This window comes from Tachypleus tridentatus, chromosome 7 (genome assembly GCF_004210375.1).
Source record: "Tachypleus tridentatus isolate NWPU-2018 chromosome 7, ASM421037v1, whole genome shotgun sequence".
NCBI lineage: Eukaryota > Metazoa > Arthropoda > Merostomata > Xiphosura > Limulidae > Tachypleus > Tachypleus tridentatus.
Genome location: NC_134831.1, coordinates 73,660,293 through 73,677,150, shown reverse-complemented (window position 1 = coordinate 73,677,150; position 16,858 = coordinate 73,660,293). Strand labels below are relative to the sequence as shown.

At 32.4% G+C, this 16,858-nt stretch overlaps 1 pseudogene across 1 annotated transcript in view; it reads left to right on the top strand.

Annotated features, from left to right (window-relative positions):
* Positions 1-4,527: 4,527 nt before the first annotated feature.
* Positions 4,528-16,858, top strand: part of LOC143255974 (ubiquitin-conjugating enzyme E2-24 kDa-like) — a 30,081-nt pseudogene continuing 17,750 nt past the window's right edge. Inside the window, exons 1-3 of the transcript XR_013030946.1 lie at positions 4,528-4,666; positions 5,241-5,415; positions 11,485-11,535. The product of XR_013030946.1 is annotated as a ubiquitin-conjugating enzyme E2-24 kDa-like (transcript). The remainder of the gene's footprint in view (positions 4,667-5,240; positions 5,416-11,484; positions 11,536-16,858) is intronic.

The window sequence follows — 16,858 nt, the reverse complement described above, 5'->3', positions numbered from 1 at the left end:
CATTAGTGTTATCATCATCATCGTATGGCACAGCAAATTTCATCATCATTTTATTATCATTCATTATTGGTGAGTGCACAAACAATATTAAATTTTTTTTCAATTATTATTGCAATACAGTACGTATTTTTTTATAAATGCATACACTGTATGTACAGTGCATATTTTTGTGACCGTGTATTAATAATGTTTTTAATTGCATATTATTACTGAATTGTACTGTACTGTATTATTATTACCTAAACTGTGCGTATTGTATTTATCTGTCTAAGTTTGCCTTTAAATTTGTTCCACTTTCTGTCAATTCTAATACATGTGTTGTACGCATAGAAAATGACTTTAAAGTACAGTAATACAGTATGCGTAACTATACTATGTACGTTTCTTTTTGATTAAAATATTGTTGCAGTACAAAATTAAAATGTGTTTACATTATCATTACTACATTAGTGAAATACATGACTGCATGCAATATTACTACATTATTACTGTATTAATGAGTAAGAGTGTCTTTAGAAAGTGTCTGGGAAGCATTTAGTACCGTATATAATCTCATACATAGAAGTTTTAAAACTGCACCAATATTCGCGGTTTTTCGCTATTCGCGGGGGTTAAAGAACGTAACCCCCGCGAATAGCGAGGGAATACTGTATTAAATAATATAAAATTATATATTCAAACATCTAAAACCGTCCTCTACATTCCGATACTCAGTTACACCACCCCTTTCAAAAATGTGGTCAGCTTCCGGTCATTTAACTCTTTCTTTCTTTGTGAACCTGACGATGACCGAAGAAGGTTGAAACGTTGTTCGCTCCTCTATATAAAATATTTTTTTCAACCCAAACGAGCCGTTTTTACACATATATAAAATTCGTGAGTATATAATATAATAATATTAGTATTCAAAGGTATATGTAAATTTACTGTACGACAAAAATTATACATAATATTAGAATATTATTTTTCCTATAACAAAATATAAGCTGTTATTTCGACTGAAGAATAGCTGTAAATCAAAGAACGTTCTTCACGTGTTATCGTATTCATGAATTTCAGTTGATTATATGTCATCTTCTCGTATAACTAATTTTTCTTAGGGTTTTCGAAAGTTTAATGTTACAAGTGTAATAAAAAAATAAAGTAGGGATCGGTATATACGTAACTTAGCTAGCTATAGTAATATAGAAGGTTTTAATACTACGAAAAGTATTGAAACAAAAGAAAAGTCAAAACTAAAAAAACTAAGTTATTGAATTCAAAATTATAAATATTATCTAACTCAGCTTAATACTTTTGATTTTAAAATATTTTTGCAACATTAAAACTTTCTGTATTGGTGTAACTAGCTAGTTTAACTATATATCGATCCCTATTTGTCATATAAAATTAAATTATTATTTTTGTTTTAATACTTGTTCATTCCCTTTTTATTATCTATATTTGTTACGCTTGCAGCATTAAGTGTGCATATACTCTATTCGACTTTATTACCAATCAGGACATCTACTAATCTATCCTCAAATCTTATCATACATCCAAAATAGCGCTTCATTCGTTTTATGCATTCTTTAAGGAACACCAAAAGAATCATTGTGACCGGAAATGGAAGAGTTCTGTGAAGGAATTAAAGCTTTAAGATTCGTCGTTTTTTTTTTTTTTTTTTTTTCTGTGCGCTTGTCTCGAAAAATCTCGTACTTATTTACTCAGAACGTATATAGTAATTTAGGCGAGTTTATCAGTATAGTAAGCTTCAGGTTTGCTTAGCCAATATTGTGAAATAGTCACCATTAATATTCAGAGGCTTTAAAGGTGGCTTAAAACATGTTAATTTTTGGCCAACATTTTGTTTAATCGAGATCTGTACTATTAAGTACTGTCGTATTTATATACTCAATGATTTGCAGCCTTTGGTGTGCCCTTTTGTGCACACTGTATTTACGCTTTTAGATAATGTTTCTGTTAAGTGTGATGGCAGAATTCTGTCAAAAACGTTATTAACGGAAAATGATTTAAAACTTTAAGTAAGTTCAGTAAAGTGACTTTCATGTTGTCACTGAACTATCAAGTTTCAAAGTTTTGACCGCTTCCATTAACTATCGTAAATATAAAATTATTTTTTCTTTATGCACACTGTTAAAATGCCGAATTAATAAACGTAACGTTTAACAAAAAAAAACTGAAAGATAATTAATGTAAGATTTTAATTTATGTAGAATTTCAAAATCTTCACCTGATAAGATTAATCTTCAGTTAGTGAAAAAAACGCTCTTACTAAAGAAGCCGAACATTTAACCTGATAATAATTATTTAGAACAATGTACTGAGAGCTAAATCTATAATTAAAAGTACAAAATTATGTTAATTCCCATAGTTTATTTCCTTAGCCTAATACAAGTGTAATAAAAAATAATAATTTCGCTATGTTATCAAGATTAATTTTGCCTTTATTATTATATTTTTCTGTTTTCTTTTGTAATTAACCACATAGGCTGTGTCAAAACAAAATTTATAGCATTCTAAGTCTGCAAACATACCGCTGGGGGCGTTTTTTCTTCTGATAAACTAAATACATGTATGTGATATATTTATCATTCAAAAATATAATTGTTTATATGAGTAGTCGTTTTCCCCACCGGCACAGTGGAACGTCTTCGGACTCACACCGCCAAAAACCGGGTTTTGATACTCGTATTGGGCAGAGCCCAGATAGCCCATTGTGTAGCTTTGAGTTTAATTACAAACAAACTAGTGTTTTTAATTTATCAATGAAATTCTGTACCAGCATTTTTACTAAATGAGCCCACTTTTAGATAACTTGTTATTTACAATGTGATGTATCTACCGTTATGAATGTATTATAAAATATTAACAGTAATGCATGTTGTATTAACTTTCGTAGATTTTGAACTATGAAGCAAAATGTTCAATATTTTCAGAATTAATTATAATATTCCTTTTTAGCCTTATTTTTTTTAACAATAAAATTTAAATTTTACCCACAGTTCCACAGTATTAGACTAGATAAATTATATATGTATACAAAACTCTTTTTATTCTATCGGTTCTATGCAATGTTTTAGTTTCCATCTAAACCTTCTATTTTACTTTTTATTTGCAAAATTGTCATTGAAATACGAAACATTTCTATAACTTTCTTCACCTTTCGGTGAAGTAGATTGCTATATAAAAACCTTGTTAACTCACTTTAGCTAATATAAAGCCGTATCTTGTTCTGCTGACAACAGAACTTTATTTTATCAATAAAGTGATGGTAGTTCCTGTCAATCCCGTTAGGTCATTATCCACACACACGCTGTGCTGCGATTTATTGATACGTCATGATGTTATGTCGTATACTGTGTTATGTGACAAGTTATAAAATATTTTGTGTTGTATTTTATAAAGATACGTATATATATATATACATATTTGAATTGTGTATTACAAGTATTGATTTATGAGCTCGAATCATATAGTGTCATTATTTAATGTATTTTATATTAACTTTTTAAAGTTTTCCATCAAGTTTATTTATAAACAATCTATGAAATATATATTCATATATAAGATATCGCTGCATATAAATGAGAGCATACAGATAATTTTGGAATATAAAGTTTTCAGTAACTGACAAATTAAATCAATAAGATTACAGTTATTGGAAAACTGCTATTGAAAATATGATATTTCATAATATGTAAAAGCATCGGAATATTTATCTTTATATACTGAATAATTAACTGTTAATATAATGACATCGTTATAACGTTCGGTCAATCCCACTATTCGGACTAATACTAAAAGTAATCCACCTAATTTATAAACTTGATATATACATTGTTCATACACAAAAACATAGAAGTAGACATAAAAATAAAAACAACAATACGTGTATAACTTTAACAGAAAATGGTAAATAACGCGTAACTTTAAATAGAAAGATAATTTTATATTTTTAATTAAAATATGTATTTAAAACTAACCTAAATTTCCTAACTTGGTCGAATCTTGTGCGTCATTATTGGGATTACGGCCGAAAATATCGTTACCAGCGGGGGGTACCAACTGAAATTAATAACTTTTACTGATATACAGTTATTGTAATTATTAACAAGTATAATTTAGGTTTGTATTTATATTTTAATTTATTTGATAATCTCTATTTAAATAAGTATTCATCTGGAGAAAAAAATTCCCCTGTGTGACCTGACACATTAATCATTGTGAATATTTTTCATATAACGCAGGATTTCGGTTTTTAAATTCTATATTTGTTTCTTTTTTTTTTGTAATGAATAAAGCTATTGCACATCAATTGATGATTGCGTAGATGTTAATGCTTGAATTGGAAACATATAGTTTTAACCAGAGTGAATTTCTCAACAAAAGCAAATATATATATATAATAGTGGTACTTAGCTGGGTGAAAGGAATCTGTGTTAAAAAAAAAAAAATCGACGTGCAGCTATTAGAAACGATATAACAGTTCAAATAACTTATAGTGGTAGTACCGCTTTAAAAAATAAGTTCTGTAACTCAGTACCTGTAGGACTTCATCCTTGATGTTAAGTGTGAAAAGACCTCTTATTGGAAAAATAGACTTTTGGGCTTGTATAAAAAAAATAAGTTGCTGTAAAAAAGATGTCAAAGAAGAGAAATAAAGGTATATAACTTTTAAAACCCTTGTGCCTAGCATTGGAATTAAATGTCCCATTTGTAGTACAGACGGTCTGCAGACGGCGTTACAAGTTTGCAGGGACGATTGGAGAGGCATTTTGATTAATGTGGTTGTTCCAAGTGTTCGGTGTACTATTATTTTCTACTTTGCTAATTCTCTACGTTAAACGTAACGTTTTGTGAATCACAGTTCTTATCTTCACTTTACCATAGAAGTAAGGTAAGAACATATGCACTTTCTATAAATTTAAAATAAATACTATTTGAGATTTTAACTTATTTAATAAAAGTAGTACAACGTATTGTTCAGGAAGCGTCCCTTTGTTTGTAAGCCACATTTGCTTGTAGTCAACAGAGGCTAGTGGTAAACGTAATCTCGGTGTGATTTTCCGAAAGGTGTTCTACAGTGCAACACTAATTAATTAATAGCTTTTATTCAAATATACATTATACTTTTTAAAGTGAAATGAATTAATTCCTAGAGATTAAGTTTAAGAAATTCGTGTATGTTTCATATTATTCGGGTAAAATCATATTAAGTTGGTTTAGAAAACGTATAGGCCTAATCAAAAAGATGTCTGGTGATCGTGGTCAGTCAGTACCCTCGAGATCAGTTACTAGCGGACGCCGAGGACGTAACTCTGGCTCATCATCAAACCAAGAACGTGAAAAAGAGCAAAAAGAACCAAAACTAAATCCTAAGATGTCAAAAGCTCTAAGCACTTGCGCCAAAAGGTAACTTGTTATTTTAGTATTTAATAATTAGCTTTTCAGTAAATGACCGACAATTAAGTTTCTAATTATATGAAAGTACAAGAGCCAACTGCCTTGTAGTAATTCTCGTAGACAAAAGATCAAAATAAGTTATTTATTTACAATTCAAATTCAATAAATATTTTGCTGTAACTTGATAATTTAACTAATATTCTTTTAAATACTTATTTCAAAACATTATTTCATTGTGCAGTAACAATTGTCAAAAAAAAAATCATAAGTTCTGCATTCGATACTGAAATAAATTCCAGTTCCAAAATTATTAACATAGAAGGTGGGCCAGAATCTGGGTTTCCCTCTTTATTTAAAGCTCATGTTAACAATTTAGTTTTTCGAGTTTTAGTGGATCTTTATCAAAGAGATTGTTGTAAAGGATTAGCAAGAAATAACTGATATTTTGAAACAAATGAAACTTTTGCTAAGATCATCCCTAATATGCTAAGAAGGATGTCGCATCACGTGTGGAGACGTATCATCATATTTCAGAAAAAATTAAACGTACAGACGAATATTTTGGATCATTAATCAAACCTGTTTTTAGTTGGTGCCAAAATTCAATAAATTATTTTGGGTACACTATATTTGGGAGGAGGGGTGCCCAGACTTTGAGTCTATCCTGTAGAATTACACTTCTGTAGATTGTTCATGCCATTAACTGAATTTTAATTTCATCTTTCATATCTACTAATCTATGAGTTTAAAAAGCACAGTTCAAGCAGTTGCATCTTATTTAACAGTTTTACAACGTAAAGATATTTGATAGTTTTATTTATAACCTACATTGTCATTTGTATAAAGTATAGTACAGTATTCCCTCGCTATTCGCGGGGGTTACGTTCTTACCCCCCGCGAATATTGGATGCAGTTTTAAAACTTCTATGTATGAGATTATATACGGTACTAAATGCTTCCCAGACACTTTCTAAAGACACTCTTACTCATTAATACAGTAATAATGTAGTAATATTGCATGCAGTCATGTATTTCACTAATGTAGTAATGATAATGTAAACACATTTTAATTTTGTACTGCAACAATATTTTAATCAAAAAGAAACGTAAGTACAGGAGGACAGTAACACCGCATAGTATAGCTACCCATACTGTATTACTGTACCGTAAAGTCATTTTCTATGCGTACAACACATGTATTAGAATTGACAGAAAGTGGAACAAATTTAAAGGCAAACTTAGACAGATAAGTACAGTACGCACAGTTTAGGTAATAATAATACAGTACAGTACAATTCAGTAATAATATGCAATTAAAAACATTATTAATACACGGTCACAAAAATATGCACTGTACATACAGTGTATGCATTTATAAAAAAAATACGTACTGTATTGCAATAATAATTGAAAAAAAATTTAATATTGTTTGTGCACTCACCAATAATGAATGATAATAAAATGATGATGAAATTTGCTGTGCCATACGATGATGATGATAACACTAATGTACAGTATGGCACAGCTTAGCTGCTGCTTTACAGCACTTTAGGTAATTACTTCTCCTCTTCAGGCACTTAAGGAGAAAGCTCCATTTCTTCAGGAGAGTCAAGAGGTGTTGTTTCTTTGGGAGAGTCAGGAGGGCCTGGCATGGCCTAGCGCGTTAAGACGTGCACTTCGTAATCTGAGGGTCGCGGGTTCGCGCCCGAGTCGCGTCAAACATGCTCGCCCTCCCAGCCGTGGGGGCGTTATATTGTGACGGTCAATCCCACTATTCGTTGGTAAAAGAGTAGCCCAAGAGTTGGCGGTGGGTGGTGATGACTAGCTGCCTTCCCTCTAGTCTTACACTGCTAAATTAGGGACGGCTAGCACAGACAGCCCTCGAGTAGCTTTGTGCGAAATTCCAAAACAAACAAGGAGAGTCAGGAGGAGGTGTCGTACTTTCTTCGGATGTGGCTTGGTTTGACGTTTTGGGTACCTTCTTTAGGAACATGATTATTGGCAGCTGGTTCCGTTGTTTTTTCATAGTGATGAATAGAGTTTTGTAGGTCGACATGGTAGAGTTAATTGCATTTGAGAATTGCAGCGAACGAACCATGTAAGGGTCCCATGACTTGGCAGTCTCTTGCAAATCCTTTGATTTTGACATGAGTTCAGCCAACCGTTCTAGAGTTAGACCCTCGTCCTCTTCCTCTTGTGATGGTTCTTCCTGGCTCTCTGTTTCTTCTTCACTGGCAGATTTCGTCAACTCTGCCAAATCTTCGTTTGTTAGAGGCTGAGAGTGGTCGTTAATCAGGTCATTGAACTCTTCATAAGTTATGTCATCAAAGCCTTCACCACCGATTAACTTTGCTAGTTTAACTGACTTGTTGACAGCATCATGTTGAATTTCATCCGGCGAGAACCCTTTGTAATCATGAACACATTCTGGCCACAGATTTTTCCAACATGCATTAAATGTTTCTTTTTTCATGTCTTGAAGTGCCTTGTGTATGACTGTCAGGCACGATGCAATTGTGAAATTGCGCCAGTACACTTTCAACTGGAAGTCCTCATTCTCGTCTATTTCATCAACTAATTGTTGAAGACAGTTGCCAGTGTAAAGTGCCTTAAAGGCACGAATAACTCCTTGAACCATAGGCTGGAGGAGGGATGTTGTGTTGGGAGGGAGGAACTCGATCTGGACTCCCTCATGATACAAATCCACAGGGTGACCGCCAGCATTATCCATGATCAGCAACACTCGAAATTCGAGTTCTTTTTTGCGAAGGTATTCTACCACTTGAGGGATGAAACACTGATGAAACCAGTTGGATGTCAGGAGCTTCGTAATCCAGGCCTTGGAATTATGCATCCAGAAGACAGGCAAAGAGTTTTTATTTTTGTTCTTCAGAGCCCTGGGCTCTGCAGATTTATAAATGAGGCCGGGTTTCATCATCCAGCCAGCAGCATTGCCACACACAATAAGTGTCACTCTGTCCTTTTGTGCTTTGAATCCTGGGGGTTTCAGTTCGTACTTCATGATGAAAGTTCTGGAAGGCATTTTTTTCCAGAACAACCCAGTCTCGTCCATGTTGTAGACCTGCTCTGGCTTGTATCCCTTCTCCTCAATGAGTTTCTTAAAGGCCTCAGGATACTTTGCTGCAGCTTCTGTGTCTGCAGATGCAGCTTCTCCGTGGGATTTTCCAAATCGTAGTTGGTAACGTTTCAGGAAACGATCGAACCAACCCTTGCTGGCATGAAATTCTTCGGCATCAGCTGCTGTTGATGGTCCTGGTTGTCCTTCAGTGAATTGAGAATATAATTTCAATGCCTTCTTTTGAATGATCTTGATGTCCAAAGGGATATTTTTCTTTCGCAAGTCTTGTATCCACAATGCTAAGGCAGATTCCATCCTCACGATTGCCTTGTTTCTTACAACATTCACCATCTTAGCACTTCCACAAAAATTCGTATCTACACTAGCTCTGATTGCTTGTTCATTTTTCTTTATGTAACGCACGGTGCTCTCATTCACTCCGTAAGGCGTCCTACAGCAGCATAACCTTTTCATTCCTTTATCATATCAAGCAGTTGTACCTTCTCATGCAGGGTCATAACCTTTTTCTGGCGCTTAGGTTCCTTGCCAGAAGCTGGAGGTGTAGGGCGTTTGAATAGCATTGTAGGGTGTAAATAATATTGTAAAAATAAACACTTGAATTTAGAGTCCAAACAACCACGTTGAAAACTCACGCGCGAGGGGAGAAAGAAGCAGCTGATCAGCAGCACGCGTATGCAGCCAATCAGCAAGAAGGAGAAACTAAAGCTGTCAGCCATTGGCTAAATTCAAACCTATTTCCTAGCCTCCTCGGGACCGAGCGCTGTTTGTGTGTGTGTGCGTGTGTAGTGCGTTACCGGCTGTGCTTTGCCGTTTGCGTTGTGGGGGAAGCTGAGGCAGTCAGCCAATAATAGCTCAGCCCATTGTTCGATAAAGACGTCAATCGATAAAACTGCTTGAGAGAGTAAATACAGACATACCCTCGAAAAGCGCTTTTAGTATCTAAGACCTACAAAAACCTGGTTTACCGAGCATTCGTTTTTATGACGCTAGCCCGGTATACCGGCATACGATGCGATAGGGTTAAGAGCCTAACCCGCGAATATGCGGGGCCGGGGATGGGGAACCGCGAACAGGTGATGGTATACTGTAAAGAGAAAAAGTACTTGCAATGATGTTCTTTATTTGTAATCTTTATTCAACATTTTTTAAAAACAATTTTACTTCGCTTAAGTTTCGTTAATTTAGGTACATAATTTTAGAAATACTTTTCCTAAATGTTAATATTCTAAGTATTGGACCACAACATAAAACAAGTAATAGAAAGGTAGAGAAACTAGTGAAAATAAATAATTTTTTTTCACTGGAACAAAATTTCATAGTTTGATATGAGTTTAGGGTTAAAATTAAACCCTTTTATTTATTTTGCTGCTTTTATAGCCAATGTATCATAAACTACCTTTGAATGTATAATTGTTTGTTGTTGCTTGAAGTAGGGTGGTCTCTGTTTACATTTCAAAATGTAAGTTTGACAAATTTTGTTTACTTGTATCAAAGTCTGTTAAAACCACTGTTTCTGTACAGTTACCTATGAGATATGGTGATGTGGAACTGTGTGTTTGTAACCTTGTCTTTTGTATTTCGTAGTTTCAAACTACACAGTCTAGTCATTCTGTACATGAAACACTACATTATTTTGTGTGATTTCTAAAATCAAAAGGAACTTAAAGAAAATGCAGATGTACACAAACCTTTTTTGAACTGACTGTGGTTGTTTTTACATAGTAGGACTTCAACAGATATATCTGAATTTAAGTTACTTATGTAAAGATTTTTTGCTGTGGTATATTATCTTAAAGGTCGTTGTTTAGAGTAATACCAGTAAATAGAAGATATGCTAATTCAATTTATATTACTTCAGAACTCAAATTCCAAACACAAAACAAGTAATAAGGTTTTTGAAAGATTATTATAGATCTTCATTAGTAATTGGGAACTTGTTTCCAAGGTACAACAAACCAAATAATGAATATTCTTACAGATGTTCAATAGTATTGCTTACTTTTCTGTAGAAAATGGAACATAATATACCACCTGTGCAAGTTGTGAAAGAAATGGAAAATTCTGAGATTGTTATCAGTATATTGATAAGGAACTATTAATATTTCTGTTTATGAAAGAAAATGTGTTTGCAGATGTATGATTCCTTAGAACTGATCTGAATGTGTGTCTGTATGTATGTAAATACATGTGTAATGGTACAGTTTTTACACTTAGTATTTTTCAGCATCTTCATCAAAGTTTTAATAATAAGGAAAATATATCTAACATGTTTGTTTTATTCACACAATACTATTGTTTTTTTTTTTACTTTTAACAATAAACACAAGAATATTGTAGGCAGACTGGATTTTTAAAAGTTGTGTTAAAGCTGATATCCAGGTTGTTATGTTAATGGTAACTACAATGTTTCCTTGTGCTTGATTCTTGTAAATGTTATGGAATGTAACATTTTAAACTATTTTTGATAAACATTAAGAATTATGCAAAGAGGGATTTAAATTACAAAACAGTTTGTATAAGTTATGCAGTAAAAATATTTGTATTAGAGAAAATATGAATATATAAAAACAACCATTTTTACAGTAGAATGAATGAATAAATGCATAAATAGAACCTCTTAATATGTGGTATGTGTAAAAAATTTTTACAAAATAAAATATTAAGTTAACATACTTAAGACTTAACTTTGCTTCTAACCTTTTCTAGCAGTTTGAATGCTCAACAGTATCTTGTTCAAAATAAATTAAAATTATGGGAAAAAAATGAAGTGTGCTCATTATTGTGCAGTTTGATACTGCAGAAATTTCATGTAGTGTAAACCTGTAACTTTCTTAGCCTAGGTCATTGACTTTTGTGTGTAAATATCCATCTAAGATACTGTAGTTAATCTACTTGTTTGAGAAACATTTTTTAATATTTTTCTTTGTTTCTGTTTGATGGTTGGGTAATATTATTGTTTGTTTCTGCCCTTCCACCAGGATTCAAAAAGAACTGGCTGAGATAACATTAAATCCACCTCCTAATTGCAGGTGAGTTTATGCAGAGATTTATAATTGAAGGAAAAGGGCTGATAAGAGGGGGGGGGGCTGGTAATGGGATATTCTGAGCTTAGTAGAAATGCATACTATTTGATGAACTAAAATACATACTACGTTTTCATAGATTCCTGAATAACTTTGTCAACTAAATTTCTTTTTATGAAAAATTAGCAAAAGGTAATAAATAGAAAGAAAGATGGACCTGATGATATTCCTCACCCCAGGGCCTAGGTTGGCTCTTGATGACTCTGGTTGTACTAAGAAACTTAGTATCAACAACTTTGACTGATTCTGATTTATGTTGCTAGTGCTTATATGATGGGTAGAGAATTGAGGGTAAAGAGTTTGTGTTTTCATGTGTACAACTAAATTATTTCAAGCCTTATATAAAATGAAGAAAACCAGGGTTATAGAAAATTGTGCAAATAGTTAAAGTTATATTTTAAACAAACTATGGACACTTGCTGCCTGTATTTTACAATCTAAGTTATGTGTAACTTGTATGGTTGTAAAAGTGGGTAGATAAATATTTGTCATGTTTTTCATAAATACGTGAAATTCCTGACTTATATTAAAAGTACTATAACAAGAGATGTTGGGGGAATTACAGCAACTGATAATGTAGACATAAACTGTTGTGTAATTTTTAATATTAATTTTGGGCTTTTTTAGGAGAGATTTTCTCTATAATAGAAAAGTTGATTAATTTTCATTATACATTGCAAAACATTTTTGAATGCTATTGAAAACTTATCTTGAGTTTTTTTTAACAATCTAAATATATTTTTGGAAATTTTTAAAAATAAGTACTTGTCTATTTATTGCTTTTCCATAAACTTAAATAATTCAGTTACAACAATGCATTTTATTTCACTGTAAGTTACATGAGCTATTTAAAGCTGCCTTTTGTAATAAATAAATAATGTTTTATAGATTTTTTTCTCTGGTAGTGAGAATTAAAATTCAGGAGAAATGAGTCATCCCTCATCTTTTAGATGTTTCAACAAGTGATGTTTAAATTGCATTTAAGTTTGTTCTGCTTCTGCATTATGTACAAGTATGGTACTACATCTTTAACAGTTTATTCTTGGCCAGATGTGATAACTAATGTTAAAATTTGTTTTTCACATGCAAATTTTTTGTTTTAGTCATCAATTCTTTAAGAATATAATCAGTTAGATAAGGATATGTACTCTAACATGCTTTTCTTGGTAGAAATCATTGTAGTAATAACATTGTTCTGTCCTGCATGTTTGTAAGACACATTCTAGAAAATAATAGCAGACAGAGGTGCTAATAATTTAAAATTATTAAACAAATTCAGGGCAAGAGGAAGCATTCAGGTCATCGCCTGACAACTGTTTTTTATGGCATGTATAGCTGCAACTTCAATATTAAAACTTACTTCTTTTAATTCAATACATTACCTTGTGTATATGCAGTAGTTGTAGTTAAAGTGGTCCAACATTAAATCACAGAGCATTAAATTTTCAAATATTTTTTTTTGGGGACATTTTTCACCCCTACAAATGTAGTTAGCCAGTCTACTCTTAAATTACTTCCTACAGCAATGAAAATATAAGATGTGCTACATGAGATAAATCAGCTTTTTAACTGGATGAGCGAGATCAGAACTAGTGTGAATGACAATTATCTATTATACAACTAATCGTTATTATTATTTATTGTAGTTGCACTTTGATAAGCATATTTTATGTTATTTTATGTTGTATTCATTCCAGTTGTAGTCTGGGTTACATCATAGTAAAACTATAATTTAGTACTCTCTTTTTTAAACTGGGGTGAGTGAGCTGTGAAAAAATATATAGGAATGCATGATAGTGAAAAAGGTTGAGAAACACTGTATTGTGGATGACAGATTACAAAAATATGTAAATATCTCATGAGATATGGACTGGGACAAAGTATCCATTAAAAGATTAAGGCACTATCCTTCCAATACTTAATTTTGTGTACTGCTTTTGTGTTGAAGAGTACAAGGCCTTAAGGGTGTGCCAAAGAAAAATAACAACAAAAAGAAATAGTACAACTGATGGATAAAAACTATTATTTCCTTTTCTACTTTGACAGAAGGGGAGAAGTTATATAATTAATAATGTCTGGCTTTCTTGCTGGAACATAATTCTTTGGTCTAGCTACAGGAGGGCTATCTGCTCTAGCCATCCTTAATTTAACAGTGTAAGACTAGAGAGAAGGCAGCTAGCCATCACCACCCACTGCCATCTCTTTTACCAACGAATAGTGGGATTAAACGTAACTTGTAATGCCCCAACAACTAAAAGGAACGAACATGTTTGGCGTTACAGGGATTTGAACCTGCGACCATCAGATTGCAAGTCGAGCGACCTAACCATCTGGCTACGCCAGTCCTTGACATTTTGAAAGCTTGATGAAAACATAAGGTGAGAATTTTTTTAGATTTCTACCTTATAGAGACTTTCTTATGTAGCATATCTTATTTTGTACAGTGCCTGAATTATTATTTGGCAGGAAACTGAAGATTCTTACAACAGCTGATATTGTACTTTTAATAGGGGTGCTCATCTCATCAAAGTAGTCGATACATGTGTATCTAGATACAAAGTTTTACCAACAATTTGTTACAAAGTTTGACAGTATTTTCTGTAATTTATCATCTATATTTAATGTTTTTGCATTTAGAAATATGGGCCTAAATGCATGTAACTATTTGCACACAACCATTCCATGATTTCTGTGTGAACGTTTAGTCACATTTGACAAGGAGCCATTAATGGTTCTATCAGTACATTAATCAGTTGAATCTCATCTCCACTTTCATTTTACTAGCAATTACGTTGTAGATATATTGTCGGCAGCAATTAAACATTCTGGAAATTGTATAAGAACTTATTTCCTTCTTCACTGTTAACAATATTTCTAAAGTAGTTATTAAACTTTTTCCAATATTAGATTATATTTTTAATAAAAATTTATGAATAAATATATGTGGAATTTTGAGTGTATTTTACATCAACCTGTAGTAATCTAAATTCATTTAGGTATGTGAATATTGTTGTTACATTTTGTCAAATTCATTACTCTATTATATAATTGACCAACTCTTTAATATATATATGTTATGTGTAATCATTTTTCCTGGAATAGTCTCTGATTTGGCCCAGCATGGCTGGGTGGTTAAGTTATTTGACTCGTAATCTGAGGGTTGTGGGTTAGAATCTCTGTCAACCAAACATGCTCACTCTTTCAGCCCTGAGGGTGTTATAATGTTCGGTCAATTTCAATATTCGTTGGTAAAAGAGTAGCCCAAGAGTTGTCAGTGAGTAGTGATGACTAGCTGACTTCCCTCTTGTCTTACACTGATAAATTAGGGAAGGCTAGTGCAGATAGTCCTTGAGTAACTTTGTGCAAAATTCAAAACAAATAAGTCTCTGATTTATTATGTTAAGTATATTAACGTATTACGATTTCAAATTGTGGAACATTTTGTTTTTAAAAGTTAATTGAATGTTAATATGTACCAAATTTACAATATTTGCCAACAGGATTGATACACACAATTTTCTATTTACACAAATATATTTTAATATACAAGCAAAAAAAAAAAAAACTTGTAATAACGGTTATTACTAATAGTTATTACAAATGATGGTTTGTATACAAGGGTTTTACAAATTTGCAAACAATACTGAGTCTTACATCCAACCTGGAACTGAATCTTTTATCTTTGTTGATACACCTGTGCACTTCTTTTGACAGCTAGCTAGCTTGAAGAACTGTAAGTTTCCATTGGTGACAATATATAATGTTCTTGTAGAAATACAGACGTCCAAGTTAATTCACTGAAATTAAACAGTTTGTAATGTTTGAAATCTATAAATGTTCCTGGTCAAATTCTGTAGTTTCCTGCTTAATAGGCGTTAATTATAATCTTAGCTTCTGAGGCCTATAGCACACTGACTGTAGCTGACTAATAATAATAGTCTCTCAGCCCATCGATTTTATATACCAATCACATGAGATCCTTGAACTTTCAATAATGTTTGAAAACACTTTAGCATTTTTGTAAAACAAATATTGTTGATTCTTGTTCTCAAGAATCTTCTACAAGTGTAGAGAACAGGCGAGACTTGCACAATACACATCCAACAATATACATTACATGCATTAAAAAACTATACTGAAACAAACGTAGGTATTAAATGTATAATGGTAAATTCGTTACTGTATACACATACACATTAATTTTTTTTTTTTCGTTTGAGGTCAAATTGGAAAAAAAAATAATGGTAACGTAGATGTCTAATACATTATTTGATTGGTTTTATTTTCTGCTGTGGATCAGTAAACCAAAGTAGTACCACATTCTCTTTTTAGTTTCAACTCTGAAAAATCACACACACACACACACACACACACACACACACACACACACACACACTTATCTATAGTTATAAAACAAACATAAACTGTCTAATCAATAAGGTATATGTTAGTGGAAAAATCCTCAAAAAAGTTTATTTCTTTGTCTTGTGACACATTTTGATAATGAAACAATGACATCAGAAAACTACAATATTATGTTCAAATTGCCAATAAATTTATTGTTTTGTGGCCACTGTTTGCATGTCTATGCTGTTACATGATATAGCGTAAGAAAAATTGGAAGTAAAAGTTTGGAACATAAAAGCTTATGAAGATTAGTTTAATGTTTAACACATTCATTTGGTCCGTCGATGGAACATCAGAAAGCCTTCACATTTATAACTCCAAAATCAGAGGTTTGATTCCCTTTGGACACACAAGGTAGCCCAATGTGGCTTTGCTGAAAGAAAAACATGCACAACACACTCTTTTTGTTGTTTATTCATAACGAGCTGTATGAAAAACAAAACCTCAGAATCCTACTCTAGTGATTGTGTGATGGATATCAGAAAACCTCAGTGGTTTGTGCACCTAAAATCTTCAGCCATATTGATTTATTTATTGAGCTGCAAATGTAAATAGTTGGAGAAATCTAAGTGATTGATTGGTAATATTAGAATTGATATAGATACCTAATTTTTGCTTCTTCACAGAATATTTTTCATTTTCAGGCATTTCTTAGATCGACAGTTATTTGGTCACACTCTGTGAATCTTAGAATATAGTCAACTGCAGACAGCATGTTTTAAACACATTGGAGACTGTATAAATAATTACCATAAGTTCCCTGGGGTGCAGCCTGGGGGTGTTCTTATCTGTATGAAGTAACAATGCTAAAAAAGAGTGGGCTACAATATCCTTGGAAGGTCATGAGAGTGATCTAAAAATA